This window comes from Chiloscyllium plagiosum, chromosome 34 (assembly GCF_004010195.1).
Source record: "Chiloscyllium plagiosum isolate BGI_BamShark_2017 chromosome 34, ASM401019v2, whole genome shotgun sequence".
Lineage (NCBI taxonomy): Eukaryota > Metazoa > Chordata > Chondrichthyes > Orectolobiformes > Hemiscylliidae > Chiloscyllium > Chiloscyllium plagiosum.
In genome coordinates, this window is record NC_057743.1 from 24,787,864 (window position 1) to 24,804,557 (window position 16,694).

General features: G+C 42.4%; 1 protein-coding gene across 8 annotated transcripts in view; it reads left to right on the forward strand.

Annotated features, from left to right (window-relative positions):
• The window catches only part of zgc:154075 (uncharacterized protein LOC556929 homolog), a 261,564-nt gene that overhangs the window by 93,882 nt on the left and 150,988 nt on the right, over positions 1–16,694 (forward strand). The gene's annotated exons all lie outside the window — the stretch shown is intronic.

Genomic DNA, 16,694 nt, shown 5'->3' on the forward strand with positions numbered 1-16,694 from the left:
GTTACTTCATAGAATAGCTGAATGTGATTATATTTTACATAACAGTTAAGTGAAATTACATAAAAGTTCAATATTGGAGATGCTAGAAATTTGGAATATAATGCTGGAAATATTCAACAGGTCTGGCAGCATCTGTGGAGAGAGAGAAACAAAGGTTAGCATTTCAAGTTGAATAGAACTATTATTCTGGAGAATCTGCTCCTTCATCAGGTATCTAGTGGGGCAGGATCATAAGACACAGAATTTATAGCAAAAGATCGTAGTGTTATGCAACTGATATGGTATATTGAACAAACCTAGATTGCTGTTAAGTCTTTGAACTTTTAGAATAGGTTGCAGGTATCAATTCATTAATATGTAAATCCCAAAACTTTCAAGTCACATTCCCAAGATAGCTTGAGGTTTTATAAATAAAAAGGTGACATCTCAGCTCAGACAATGGATTAAAGGTATGAGGTTAAAGTCTTTCTGTATTCCAATCTTAGTCAGACTGGTTCTATTTCCAACGTAGGAACTTATAAAATGTCACATTGATTGACTGCCTGCAGATTGTGTGCTTTTTGAACAAAATAGAACGTATCTGCAAATACAATTCTGCAAATGCAAATCTACCCCATATGTGTGTGTGTGTGCGTGAGAGTGTGTTAGTGTATGCTTGGTAGAGTGTGTGCATGAGTGTGACGGAGTGTAGGCCTGTGAGAGGGTGTGTGTGTGTGTTATGTAGTGTAGTGTGGTCACCTGTAGTGTGACATGAACCCAAGGTCCCGGTTAAGGCCATCTCATTGGTACCGAACTTGGCTATCAGCCTCTGCTCGGTCACTCTGCATTGTTGCCTCTCCTGAGGTCCCCAAAAGAGGACGGTCACCCAAAGATCCAAGGCCGACTGCTGAAGTATTCCCAACTGGGAGGGAACATCCCTGTTTGGCAATTGTTGCGTGATGTCCATTCATCAGTTGTCATAGCATCTGCTTGGTCTTGTCAGTGTACCTCGGGACAGCCTTGCCCGCAGCGTATAAGATAGACAATGTTGGCTGAGTCACCAGAGTACCTGCCACCTCCGTGAGAAGGGGAAAGCTACAGGACACTCCTGCACTACCTGCCTCCCTCTCCTACCTTTTCTGGAGCTCACCCGTCTACCTGACAGTATCTTCAGTTTATCTCCCTCGCTGCAACTGGCATCCATCACACCCTCTAGCTCCTGTAAATTCCTCCTTGCCTCTAACTGCCACTCCAACCGATCCATGTGATCCGATAGGATTCACAACCAAACACACTTCCTGTAGACATAATCATCAGTAACATGGGAACTCTCCCACCTCCAACAGGAAAAGCACATCAGTCTACTATGGGTCATCTTTGCACCTTCACAAACTACAGACCCAGAAAATAGCACCATCTTACTGCTCTAAAAAACACTGCTCCAGACGAGCTTAACACTTACGTTTTTATATTTTTAAAATTTAATCAATAACAACACATAATTTAAAAAACTCACTTTACTCACTATGTAGATTTACAAAAGAAAACCAGTAAGGGTACACTTTAAAAAGCCACTGATTTGCTCCCCTGCTGTGAACTCGCACACACTGGTTTCTTCAAGGTCAGCTGTGAATTTCACTGGTTTTTTTATTTTTCTTAAAACAAACTCTGATGTCCAGAGATACTTGAAAACAGACAGCAAAGGCAGCAGCTGTGCAGATTACTGCTCGATCAGGCAGCAGTATCGGTTTCTTTCTCCGTTTGAATCACTGCCCATTGTCTGTCGTCTTCCTTTTTAAAGTGCCATTGTTTTGATTTTTTTTGCTCAAAGTTTCAAAACAATGCAATGGCTTATAAAACATTAATTACTGCTCCAGGAATTCGAGGAATTCAGCTCCAACACTGATAATATCTTAAAAAAGGATTTGCCTTTACAGCCCCAACATTTTCCCGTCCTCCAGCTTGGATTACCCAGAATTTGTTTTCTTTCCCAATAAATTACTTATGTAGTTTAATCTTGTTGTAATTTAGGAAATAGAACAGCCAATTTTGGACACAGCAAGATTCCATAAATAGTAAAGTGAAAGATGACTGGATCACATGTTTTATGGTTGAGGGATAATATTGGTCTTCTGAAAATAGGAATAACTTTTGTTGGAGTGGATACAAAATTCAACTACTCTCATTGCAACATGGGTGGTAATAGAATTCTTCCAGCTATTTGTAACTCTACTCATGCATGCAGAATCAGGATTCATTCACATTCATACTTGACTTGGTCTGCTCAGTATGTACTATACGCAAGAATTAAAACTGTGTTTCTCCTTTCCATCAGCTTATCTGTCAACACTGCCCTTCAACTCACAATTCTTTCAGCTAACCTTCTTCTCGAGTTGAATTGTTTGGATTTAATGATGGTGAATCAATACCTAGATTTATCTCCCAGTCAGAACCTCTCAGCAGTAACTTTCAGAGTTTGGATTATTTGCAGAGGATGTCACCAGCTGGTTTCACATGTTTGAAAATTATGAGTGTATAGCCATGGTTTTCAGTCTGCTGGGCACTTTTATTTTTGAGAAAAAGTGGAGGTGGGTGCAAAAGTGAGAGCAACTTCTGCTCAGAATGCTGCTGGATTTTCTTGTGTGTTCACATTCTTCTCCACTCATATAATATTCATATACAGGTAAGTTACCAAATTTCATGGGCAAGAAGTTCTGATACCCTCTGGGACTTTTTGGGCCCCAACTTCCTGGGCTTTCTGTTGAAAAAGCACTTGAATAGCACCTCACTCTGCACACCCAGTCTTTGACCATCACCCCGCTCACCTCTAAAGATGTCAGAGACCAGACAAAATGCAGACTGACCCTTTAATTATGCCTCCCTGGAGGTTTTCCTGAAGACTGTCCAGGAGAGAAAAAAAATTATTTTCCAATTGGATGGCAACAGCAGACCATCCTGACAGATGAATGCAGCCTGGACAGAAGTGGCTACAGAGATCAGAGCCTTTGTTCCAGTGCTGCAAGAAGACAAATGATCTGCTGTGCTCCTTCAGGATATGGGCCACCGTATACTTAATTCTTCAAGTTCTTATGAGTATGAATTGGTATTGGTCAGTTCAGAGAACACTCATGCAGGAGCTTAGGATCATGCAGTTGCATCAGATGCCAAATGTAAAATTAATGTCTGCTGCTTATTGCAACTACCACAATAAGTCTATTGGCGTCACAGTGGTACTTTCTCTCACCCAACTGCCAAGATTCATATTTAAAACACAAATGCAACACCAAACAGTTCATGTACCATTAAGTCATTGACCTTTCATTACAACTAGAATAATTTATACATCAGACAGCTTCTTGGTAAAGGCTTGTGTGGGACAATGTCACAACTGCAAAAAGACGGCCTTTTGAGTTGAGCCCTCTTTTGAGTTTGACTAGGTTGGGTTTGCTGGTATTAGCCACTGCGGCTGTCATGTTTGGATGGCATGCTGGCCCAGCCAGGCTTCATGCCAATATTGTAAGTGTTTAACAAAGACAAAACAGACTGTGTATGAGACTGCTTTTGAGATGATCAACATGGAGAGCTTCACCTCTAACATTGTAAGCATTTATGCAAAGAAGGAAAAAGTGAGAACTGCAGATGCTGGAGATCAGAGTATTGCTGGAAAAGCACAGCCAGTCAGGCAGCATCCAAGGAGCAGGAGAATTGACGTTTTGAGCATAAGCTCGAAATGTTGATTTTCCTGCTCCTCAGATTTTGCCTGACTGTCTGTGCTTTTCCAGCACCACACTCTTCGTTTTATGCAAAGAAGCTTGGTTTTGAAGGAGCCATGTAAACAAAGAAATTTGTACTCACCAAAGCTTGGAGGAAAACGTCTACCCACCAGATACACTCTTCATATACAGAGTAGGGTTTGTGAACAAATTTCCCATTTTTGGCAAACAAGATTACACCGGTCAATAAAATTCCAATGGGCTGGGGTATCAGTGATTATTTATGACATACTAATGAATGCAGAACAAGTTCTTAACCATGAAGATCTGGAAAGCCAATTAGCTTGAAGGTTCTGAGAACTTAATAACAAAATTTTAACCTGCCATTGGGAAACTGAATTTATGCCTCCTGCCAAATCAAATTCCTCACCCAATCTTATCAAAATTCTAGGCGGGCGTGGAAGGTTCCACCCATGGACAACACACTTGTGATACCTGCTGGGTACAGTACAGTCTGGTGAGGGTGAATCACCAATTCCAGCAGACCTGACATGATTGGCAATGACCTTGGATAGAAATCTGTAGTCCGTATTCATCAGTGAAATGGGTCATCACTCTTTAATTACTTCCCTCTTCCCCCTTTTGCTTATGGAAGTTGATGATGCCTTGCCCTGTAACTTTGGACATGTTGCGGACTGGAAGCACACTCTCATACACCTCCAGTCGTTCCTGGCCACAGAGATGAACACAACTCAACCAATAAGCCATAACCTTCAGGAGTTTTATTTTTCTTGAAGACTCAAGGGCTTTAGTCAGCTCATCCACAATTAGTGGTTTGACCAGACTTTTCCATATGCTGCCATCTAAGACCTCCATGATGGAAGACAGAATTAGATAGTGAAGCTGTGTTGTATGTGGACTTCAGCATAAAAGGATCTGTTGACCATCAAAATGCCAGACTGCAGTTACTTTACGAAGTCAACTTCGTCCTTCAGGTTGTTGATCACAGTGCTGTCTCTGTTACCATCTGGAAGAAGAAATGTGAACATATATCATCCTCCTCCATGGAGTGGATTTCTCCTAGAAGATGATTCTATAGACCTCTGAGGATAAGAGCAAGGCATGTTAGCTTGTCATTTTTTTGGAGATCATACTTTAAATTGACCTCCATGAACTTCAGTCAGAGCTGATTCTGCATGCTTTTCTGCAACATTTTCCTCCTGTTCCTCTTTTGTCCTGTGGAATCCCTTTTAGGATGAAGATCTTGGTGTTTATTTTGATTGCTTCCCACTGGAATCCTAGAGACTTAAAGAGAAGATTAACAGTTCTGCAAACTTCGAAATCCCTTTTGAGTTATTTAATGTTTCCTGGGGTCAGCAAACCCATTTTTGCTTTCTGCACCCTTTGGTACTTCTGTGGTCTGCCTGCAGGTTATAATCACCTAGTAGGAAGCAGTGATCAAAGAAGAACACCAGCTAATATCAGTACATCTAACCGTGAACATATGGGACACAAACAGGAACTCTACCCCAGAATAGCCAGACCCATCTGGTGTCGACCAGGTATATCCATGCTGCTTTCCATTTGTAGGGTTGCTGAACACATCATGCAACTTGGCATATTTTACCATTTCCATCTTAAGTCTGAGTCTGCCCTGACAGATCATACAGCCACATCAATTATGCAGTTAAAGTCACTGCCTAGATTGACTAGCCTGTATGCTGCAAACAGTGATTGGAATTGCTGAAGGATGTCCATTTATTGTTTTGAGCTGGACCAGACGTGTTAATACCCAGAGCAAAGCATTTTTGTACATCTGCCATGAGGAGGTGATCATCCATCATCCATTTAATGTCAGAGATGGTGGTATTCTTCCCTACAGCAGAATACCCTGGACAGAGGAATGGCCAATCAGACCATCTTCTTAACTACTGTCTACAGAAGCTGAGGTGTAATATTGCACAGTCTTGCAAAAACAGTAATCCAAAGTTGAAACATATCACTTGATGGCATTTTAATGAACGTACACAGATAAAAAAAAAGACAGTTACATACTATTGCCATTTTCTCTTCTTCAGTTTCATTGCTTGGGTCTGCTCCTACATCCCCACAATGATTATAAATTGTCCCACTAGTAATGGGTATGGAAACCACCTTGGTCTATCGCATTAGAATTGTCCAGCCAGGATAGAATTGGTGAATTCATGCATGAGGCAGAGCTTGTACTGTTCCCAATTGGAGAATTCCTCCATCAGTTCCCCTGTAAGGGCGTTGCTGCCCCTGGCTCCCTGGAGCTGGTCTGCACTTGTCCTTTAGCTGTGTGATTGGTGTGCACTGGTCTCTACTATCTGGAATGTTGTGGGGCTCACATGTCTTCTCCTTTAGCTCCCTCAAGTTTTGCTGTGACTTCTGAAGGTTCCACTCTTATCATCCTTCTCATGCATGTCAGAAGGGAATGATCTTTTGCCATTGGTTTAGGCCATGGTTTGGACCCATCCTGGCCTTGCTTTTTCTTGGACTTCTTCATCCACTCTGCTGTTAGTTCAGCTGCTGGTTCCTTCTCTATAGATTCAGTCTGCTGAGGAGTGGAAGGCTAGGGGTATAGTGTGGAATTTGGAGGTCTGTTGTCTCATTATTTATTATCCTCTGTCCCTTCCCTGAATCCCTCTTTGATGCATTCTGCTTGATGGAGGGCTTGGTGAGTGTAGAGTTGTAGGACTTTGCTCACTTTCTTCTTCTTCACCTGAATGGTATACGTACCCACTCTGGGGCATCATTGCTTATAGCCAACACCTTCCTGACCATAATCTGTCCCATGATAGGTACAAATCAATTAATGATGTCTAGAGATTTTGTTTTACCCTTCCTGATCAACTCAGCAAAGTGCCAGCAGCTTGTGTGTGCAGAATATCTTTGGAATCTGAACACCATTTGCTACTTGATCAAAGTATTTTAAAGCTAGCACATTGCAATTTTGTTTTGTTTCTTCTCAGACTTGTGAGTGTGTGCTAGTTTTCTTTTATAGGGATAGCTAAATTGCTTGCATCTTTGCTTGCTTAAACTTGTTTTCTGTACTAGTTATTTGTTGAGGGGGTGATGGTGTAGTGGTGTTGTCTCTGGACTAGCAATCCAGAGGCCCAGGCCAATGCTCTGGGGGCCACGGATACAAATCCCACAATGGCAAATGGTGAAATTTGAATTCAGTAAAATCTGGAATTAAAAAGAAAGTATGAGTAATGGCGACCACTATTGATTGCTATAAAAATTCATCTAGTTCACTAATGGGCGGCAGAGTGGCTCAGTGGTTAGCACAGCTGCCTGACAGTGCCAGGAACCCGGGTTCAATTCCTATCTCGGGCAACTGTTTGTGTGGAGTTTGCACATTCTCCATGTATCCAGTTTCCTCCCACAGTCCAAAGATGTGCACGTTAGGTGAATTGGCCATGCTAAATTGCCCATAGTGTTAGGTGCATTAGTCAGGAGTAAATATAGGGTAGGGGAATGGGTTACTCTTCAGAGGACTTGTTGGGCTGAAGGGCCTATTTCCACACTGTAGGGAATCTAATCTAATCTACAAAGGAAGTCCCTAAAAATTTAGATTAAAGATTTCCCAGAATGAGATCTACTGGCCTACATTTAACTGTAGACCCTCAGCAAAGTGGTTGGCTTTTATCTGTCCCCTGGGCATTTGGATGTGCGATAAATACTGGTCTAGCCAGCACCACCCACATCCTGTGAATAGATTTTAAAAACGCTAAAAAAACCTGGCTGACTTGTTCTTAATACTGAGTCTGATCCAGTCGGGGCCCAAATGACTGGTGATTCACCAATCTGGTTTGAGTTCAAATTGTTGTGACCTGTGGAGGAGTGAGAACAGAAAAGGAAACAGTGCACTGTTCCAACCTCTGTGATAACAATGTGTCAAGAAGTATGTTTACAAAATTATTTTATCCAGCTTTCCTTGGCTGCTGTCAACCATGCATCCTTTCCAGATGAGAGTGTGTGTTAACAATGTTTCTCTATGGCTCCTGCATCCTGTTTAGCTGGCTATATTAACTGCTGCAACCCAAACACTGACAATTCAGGCAAACTGCAACAAAAATAATATTCCACTGAATACAGGAAGTGAAACTAGAATCAATTAGCAGGATTCAAATTGACTTGATCAGGCTATCTTTAACCTTTTTTCTAATCAACCTATTCGGAGGTGTAATTACACACTTCTAGAGCAGTTGGTGCTTGAAACTACATATCTTGGTTCAGAGGTAGGAATACTACCATTGTGCCACAACAGCCCACAGGCTATCTTTAACCCTTTCTGTTAAATTGACAGCAAACCCAAACAATTTAAACAAATGCCTAGACTAATTGTATCACTCTTAATCTTGCTCCAACTAAGAGCAGCTAACTGAATACTGACTAGGGATCAAATTTAGGAATTATTAGTTTAAGTAGCTTGCTAGTATGATGAGCAATTTATTCACAAAATCAACTGGTAACCAAAGGAGGATTGAATAAACTTAGTTCTGTGCACATTGGTATAACAGGCCTGCAGTCATGCTTGATATGACACCAATTGAAGAATTGGAGTTGGTATGCAAAACAAATGTATTCTGGACTATATTAATTTAAATGAAGCATGTATACGCCAAGGATATGGTCTTTACCCCGGCAAAATAAATTATTTATCCTTTTATTCAGAAACAAAATGGTCAGCATCCAATGCAATTGGATTATCAAGTCACTTGTGTTTCTCTTTATCATTTTCACTCTCCCTTTGATTCTATCTCCATGCATTGTTACTCTTGTTATAGTAAGTTAGGCGTGAGCCGAAATAATAAATATCACAAATGCACAGAAAATGAAGTGTATTTTTCAGCATGCCTCATCACTGACTGATTTGTCAGACAACTTTAGCAACATTGAGGAAATATAATGTATCTTAATGCTTGTTGCTGTACAGACTCCCCCATTTAGTAAATGCAATTCTTGGCAGCATTACCTGAAATTCTACAGTGATTTACAGTATGATGCTATTACTGGCAAAAGTGCTGCAAGTTTCTCTGACAAATTTTCTCTCCCTTTTTCACCAGAAGGTGTTGACTTCTTGCTGGATTGTAGTTCCAAATACAATATAGGACCTTTTCGGTTTTTTGCTAGGATTGTTTCAAAGTGGCTCAAAGCAAAACTACTTCCCATCGCTGGATAATTACAAATTTGTAACATCTAATTTTGAATCAATTGCAAAATTCCATAAATATTTTACATTTTATTTAATCCATACTTCTAATGTCTGATTTGGAGATGCTGGTGTTGGACTGGGGTGTACAAAGTTAAAAATCACACAACACCAGGTTATAGTCCAACAGGTTTAATTGGAAGCACTAGCTTTCGGAGCGCCGCTCCTTCTTCAGGTGGTTGTGGAGGACATAATTGCAAGACACAGAATTTATAGCAAAAGTTTACAGAGTGGTGTAACTGAAATTATACATTGAAAAATCCCTTGATTGTTGGTTGAGTCTTTCATCTGTTCAAATACCATGATAGTTTCACTTCTTTCATGTGTAAATCACAAAACTTTTTTTAAAAGTTGTATTCTCAGGTTAACTGTAATAATTGGTGTTAGCTAGACAATATGTTGAAGGTGTTAGCCTCCGTGTTCTCTGTCTGTGCCATAATGTTTAGACTGATCATAATCTAAGAAGTGAGATAACAGAGTCTTACATGAATTCATGCAGTTTTTGAGCAAAGTACAAATTACAAATTCACCCCACAAATGTATATGTATATGTGTGCATGTGGGTCTTTGTGTGTGTGTCCGTCTGTCTGTCTGGGTTGGGGAGGGGGGTGCAGATTGTGAGTGTGAGAGAGAGTGTGTATGTGTGTGCATGTGTGAGTGTAGAGTGTCTTAAGTCTGTGAGGGAGAGCATGTGTGAGTATGGGAGTGTGTGTGTCTGTAGGAGTATGTGTGTGTGTCTGGGGTGGGGGGTTGTGAGTCTCTCTGAGAGAGAGTGTGTGCATGTGTAGAGTGGTTCATGTCCCTGACTATCAGCCTCTGCTCGGCCACTTTTCGCTGCTGCCTGTCCCGAAGTCCGCCTTAGAGGATGGTCGCCAGAAGGTCCGAGGTCGAATGTCCTGTACCGCTGAAGTATTCCCCAACTGGGAGGGAACACTCCTGTCTGTTGATTGTTGTGCGGTGCCCATTCATCAGTTGCCGTAGCCTTTGCTTGGTTTCCCCAATGTACCATGCCACAGGGCATCCTTGCCTGCAACGTATAAGATAGAAAACGTTGCCTGAGTCACATGAGTATCTGCCACGTATATGATGGGAGGTGTCCCCATGTGTAATGGTGGTATCCATGTCCACACTCTGACATGTCTTGTAGCATCTACTGTGACAGGGTTGTATGGAGTTGTACTTCTCGTGTAGGCGACTTCTACTGCCTTCCAAAGGTACACAAAGCCAACACACCAGGACGTCCCATCATATCAGACAATGGGACCCTGTGTGAGAATCTCTCTGGCTATGTTGTCGGCATCTTGAAACCTATTGTACAGGGGATCCCCAGCTTCTGTCACGACACTACGGATTTCTTACAGAAACTCAGCACCCATGGACCAGTCAAACCGGTAACATTCCTCGTCACAATGGATGTTTCAGCACTCGACACCAGCATCCCCAACAATGACAGCATCGCGGCAACAGCCTCAGTACTCAACATCAACAACTGCCGATCTCCAAACACCGTCGTACAACTCATCCGCTTTATCCTCAATCACAACGTCTTCACTTTTGACAACCAGTTCTTCATCCAGACACATGGAACAGCCAAGGGGACCAAATTTGCACCCCAATATGCCAACATCTTCATGCACAGGTTCGAACAAGACTTCTTCTCTACGCAGGACCTCCAACCAACATTATATACCAGATACACTGACGACATTTTCTTCCTCTGGACCCATGGCGAGGAGTCACTGATAAAACTACACAGTGATATCAACAAGTTTCATCCCACCATCAAACTCACCATGGACTACTCTCGACTACCTGTCTCATTCTTGGACACAAACATCTCCATCAAGAATGGACACTTCAGCACCACATTCTACTGCAAACCCACAGATAACCTCACAATGCTACACTTCTCCAGCTTCCACCCAAAGCATATTAAAACAGCCATCCCCTATGGACAAGCCCTACACATACACCGCATCTGTTCAGATGATGTTGAACGTGACGGGCACCTGGAAGTACTCAGGGATGACCTCATAAGAACAGGGTACGATGCTCAACTCATCGACCGCCAGTTCAGACGTGCCGCAGCAAGGAACCGTAATGACTCCTCAGGAGACAGATACATGCTGCAACTGACAGGATACCCTTCGTTGTTCAGTACTTCCCAGGAGCTGAAAAACTACACCATGTTCTTCGTCACCTGCAACACATTATCAATGAGGATGAGCACCTCGCCAGGACCTTCCCCACACTTCCACTGCTTGCCTTTAAACAACTGCCAAACCTCAAACAGATCATTGTTTGTAGCAAGCTGCCCGACTTTCAGGACAACTCCATACAATCCTGTCACGGTAGGCATTGCAACTCATGTCAGAGTGTGGACATGGATACCACCATTACACACAGGGACACCTCCCACCATGTACATGGCAGGTACTCATGTGACTCAGCCAACATTGTTTATCTTATACGTTGCAGGAAAGGATGCCCTGAGGCATGGTACATTGGGGAAATCGAGCAAAAGCTACAGCAGTGGATGAATAGGCACCGCACAACAATCAACAGACAGGAGTGTTCCCTCCCAGTTGGGGAACACTTCAGCGGTCCAGGACATTTTTTTTAGATTACTTACAGCGTGGAAACAGGCTCTCTGGCCCAACAAGTCCACACCGAGCTGCCGAAGTGCAACCCACCCGGATCCAGATCCTGGAGGAAACCCATGCAGACACGGGGAGAATGTGCAAACTCCACACAGTCAGTCGCCTGAGGCGGGAATTGAACCCGGGTCTCTGGCGCTGTGAGGCAACAGTGTTAACCACTGTGCCACCATGCCACCCAAGGACATTTGACCTTGGACTTTCTGGTGACCATTCTCCAAGGTGGACTTCGGGACAGGCAGCAATGAAAAGTGGCCGAGCAGAAGCTAATAGCTAAGTTCTGTACCCATAGGGAGGGCCTCAACTGGGACCTTGGGTTCATGTCACACTACAGGTGACCACCATTACACTATACACACACATAGACACTCGTACACACACACATACACACACAGAGCCACTCCTATACACACACATACACACGAACACACATATACACAGACACGCACACAGACACTCACACACACCCTTACAGACACACACACTCCCTCATTCACATTTGCATTCTCTCAGATATTTAAACCACTCTACACTCACGTACAGACATATACACTCACACACACTCCTACAGACACGCACACTCCCACACACACTCCCTCACAGACTTAAGACACACTACACTCACATATACACTCTCTCTCACAACCCCCCCAACCCAGACAGACAGACACACACACACAGGTTTGTGGGGTGAATTTGTACTTGCAGAGTTGCATTGTACTTTGCTCAAAAACTGCATGAATTCATGTAAGACTCTGTTATCTCACTTTTTAGATTAGAATCAGTCTAAACATTATGGCACAGACAGAGAACACAGGGGGCTAACACCTTCAACATATTGTCTAGCTAACACCAATTGTTACAGTTAACCTGAGAATACAACTTTTAAAAAAGGTTTTGTGATTTACACATGAAAGAAGTGAAACTATCATGGTATTCGAACTGATGAAAGACTCAACAAGCAATCAAGGGATTTTTCAATGTATAATTTCAATCACATAACACTGTAAACTTTTGCTACAAATTCTGTGTTTTGCAATTATGTCCTCCACAACTACCTAATAAAGGAGTGGCGCTCTGAAAGCCAATGTACTTCCAATTAAACCTGTTGGACTATAATCTGGTGTTGTGTGATCTTTAACTTTCTAATGTCTGGACTATTTGGATGTAAGAAAAGAAAAAATCAGATAGTAATTTAGAAGGATTGTTTAACAATCAAAAGAAAATGATTCAAAATCCTAGCATGGTGGTTTGAAAACCTGGGATAGAGTTTTCCCTCTGAGTTGGCGAGAATGATGCCAAGTGAGATAAATTAATCAGGCAAGAATCCAAAGACCAGATTTTTGACATCAAGGAAAACTCGCCCAGTTAAGTCCTCCTGTAGAATTAGGTGGCATGTACAGATTTTGCCATTGGATGATGCGATGTTTGTTTATTTCCACTCAATTGCAACCCATTATTAGCCAAATTTCCATACCAGCATTACATTTTCAATTTTCATCTGCACAACTGAGAAACTTAATAGTGTAAAAACTCAACTGATAAATCCAAGCAGGTACCTGATAACTTGGCTCATCCGAATGCATTGTACCTCAATGTATGGCTTGATGGCCATCTAGCTTGTCTTCACGTGGTGCGACTTCTTCTAAATGGTCATTGGACATTTTCTGCATCCTTCATCCACACAACTTGGCATTGGCAAAGCACCAGCATCATAACATCATGCTTGCTCAAAGCTTACTTCAGCCACCATTTTAGACTCTCATCATGTACTTTGGACCTGAGGGTCAGCCAGTCATATTCTGTTTTATCTTGCAGTTTAGAATATAGGGTCTTGACCATTGTTTTAGTCACAGGCAGCCTTTATGTCTCAGTCTGCTTTTATTGCACAGGTCTTTAGCACTGATTTAGAGCCAGCTATAATCCCTGGTAAAGCTTGCTTTTTAGCACAGAAGGAGAGATAAACAGCTTGTGGCAATGGGGAACTCAAGAGTAAATATATTAGTTGGAGAGGAGGTGGACGTTTTGCAGTACAGCAAGATGCCATGTCAGTGTCAGGGCTGCAGTATATGGTAGCAGCTTATTCAGCAACAATTGCATGTGCTTGAAGGAAATGGCAATATGTGAAAGTCAATGAGGATGAGCATTTAACGGGTGAGGGGGACACTGGTCAATAATGGGCTACTGCTCAGTCAGTCAAGGGGCTGGTCCAATTACAGTTCAGGGTTTTAGAAAAGGAGAGTCAGGTGCATTGTTCTACATGAGTGCAGGATCCATGCTCTTGCACTCTGGGATTGAACTACAGTCAGTCTTTGACATCATGCCAGCAGTCTTGAGATTACAGATAGGTCAGTTGGAGTGCTGTTAAAAGAACAGTCTAAGTTTGGGCCATGGTGAGTCAAGAGGGTTTGGTTGCAAATAGACAAGGAGGTTTATCAAATGGATGTCCATGGTGTCCTCAGGAAAGAGGGCAGATTAATTCTAGTGATTGTTTTGGTCTCTGGTGGAATAGTGACAATAATTGGGGACAATTGCTGGCAGTATAGTTAATTGGAAGGGATTGGCAGATCTCAAAGAGAGATGGTTTGGGCAGATCGTAGAGCCTACTCTACATGTAGAGGGCGTAGGATCAGTAAGGGAATAGGAACCCTCCAGATTTATGGGCTCTGGGAGTAAAACAAGCACATCAATAGCAATACAAAGGAGCTCAAATAAAACACCAGGGGTGGGTGGCTGAAGGGTTATGAGTGCCAATATGAAAGGAAGAATGGCAGTAGATTCATAAGTCATAGGCAGAGCCTGCAAGGCACTTGTGTGAACACAAAGCTGGAACTTTGTCATATCAGACTGAAAATCAAATGCACAATGAAGTTACAAAATGGCTGTGTCCTCTTGCTAAATGGGAGCAGCAAGTTACTCTTTCATCTACAGTATTTGCAATAACCCTTTTGAGGTCCTGCAAGGGGCAATTATAGTAATCATGCCTTCACTGATGAAGCAATGCCATCCAGGTGCCTACAAATCTTACTTCACCTAAAGTTTAATTAATGTCATAGAATGCAAATAGCAAATTATGACTTCTTTAGTGTTACATTGTGCCATTAAATGCCTCCTTGTAGTTTAAGCACAAGAAGTCTATTACAATGAGGAACTTGAAAGCAGAACCTGATGTTCCTGTTTTGCCAGGAAAATCAATAGCTTGTATAGAGGGACAATGTAGCTGTCATATCTTTATATGGGCTGTGATGTGGAAAGGAGGTTTCGTGGGGAAGTGTCTCATGCTGGCTTACTGGGAGAAGCCTATTCCCAATGGAGCGAAGACATATTGACAATCCACTGTGTATGTGGCAAGGTCACAAATCTCAGCGTTCCTTATCAAGACATGACGGGTGCGGCTTCCTTAGGAATCTCCATGCCACACTCCGTGATGCATAACATACAGCTTTAATATTAAGAAGGATTCAGGTATCATTTCATGGACACTGTGCACTCTCTGACTTTCCCCTCAGATTATCAACTCACTGAAATGTCAGAGATCATGCCTGCTGTTCATGAGGCCTTTGTCTTACTGGTAGTTAAAAGGGCAGACATTTGTTTTTAAAAAGAACAACAACCTCCTGTGGCTGTGGCATCATCTCCAAAAGGAGAAGCAGCAAGACAAGCACCAAGGATGCTAAGAGAAATGGTGAGAACAATGGTTTATAGAATTCACTGTAGTTATCTGCAAATATCAAAATGGAAATGCTGCAGAAGACTCAAGCATGTCCAATCCATCTCAGAACCGTGTCAGCTGCTGGATGAGATTTTGTGCTAACAAGGACTAGATACCAATTCCATTCTGATGGGCATCAAGGTCACAGATGCTCATCATTTTTATGTACATGGTTTGTTTCAGGGAGCAACTGGGGACCTCTGTGGTATCTCCCAATCCTGGATTCATATGTGTATCAAGGATATTACTGATGCCATTTTCATCAATGTCCACCCCTTCACTACGTTCAACATTGGTGAAGACAGTCAAATGGTTGGAGCATTAGGATTCTGGCTTTCCCCAGGTGCAGGATGTTATCAGTTATAGAGTCATAGAGATGTACAGCACAGAAACAGACCCTTCGGTCCAACTTGTCCATGCCGATCAGATATCCTAAACTAAACTAGTCCCATTTGCCAGCACTTGGCCCCTATCCCTCTAAGCCTTCCTATTCTTATACCTATCCAGATGTCTTTTAAATGGTGTAATTGTACCAGCCTCCACCACTACCTCTGGCAGCTCGTTCCATACATGTACCACCTTCTGTGTGAAAAGGTTGCCTCTTAGGTCCCTTTTAAATCTTTCTCCTTTCTAGTGCCGTCTAGTTGTGGACTCCCCCACCCCAGGGAAAAGACTTTGTCTCTTCACTCTATCAGTGCCCCTCATGATTTTATAGATCTCTATAAGATCACCCCTCAGCCTCCAACACCACTGCTCACAGGCCTCCCTTCACTGAAAGGTAACCCTTCACCACCACTCTCTGTCTTCTGCCTTCGAGCCAGTTCTGTATCCAAATGGCTAGTTCTCCCGGTGTTCCATGTGACCTAACCTTGCTAACTAGCCTACCATGAGGAGACCTTGTCGAAGGCCTTACTGAAGTCCATTTAGATCATGTCCACTGCTCTGCCCTCATCAATCCTCTTTGTTACTTATTCAAAAAAGTCAATCAAGTTAGTGAGACATAATTTCCCACACACAAAGCCATGCTGACTATTCTTTGTACTCACATTTTTGAGAGCTCCCTACTGTCAATCAATGATTGAAAATGACAAAGGATTCCCCTCCTAATGTTCAGCTTATTTGTGACTATGAAAGTCACATTTTGGAGGTCTACACCAAAATATTTTGGGAGGTGACACGTGGAAAAGGAGATGAAAGATATATTGAATGTAGGGAATTAGATGGTGACATCTTGAAAAATGTCCATATTACAGAGGAGCAAGTGCTGGATGTCTTGAAACGCATAAAATCCCCAGGACCTGATCAGATGTACCCTACAACTCTGTGGGAAGCTAGGGAAGTGATTGCTGGACCTCTTGCTGAGATATTTGGATCATCGATAGTCATAGGTGAGG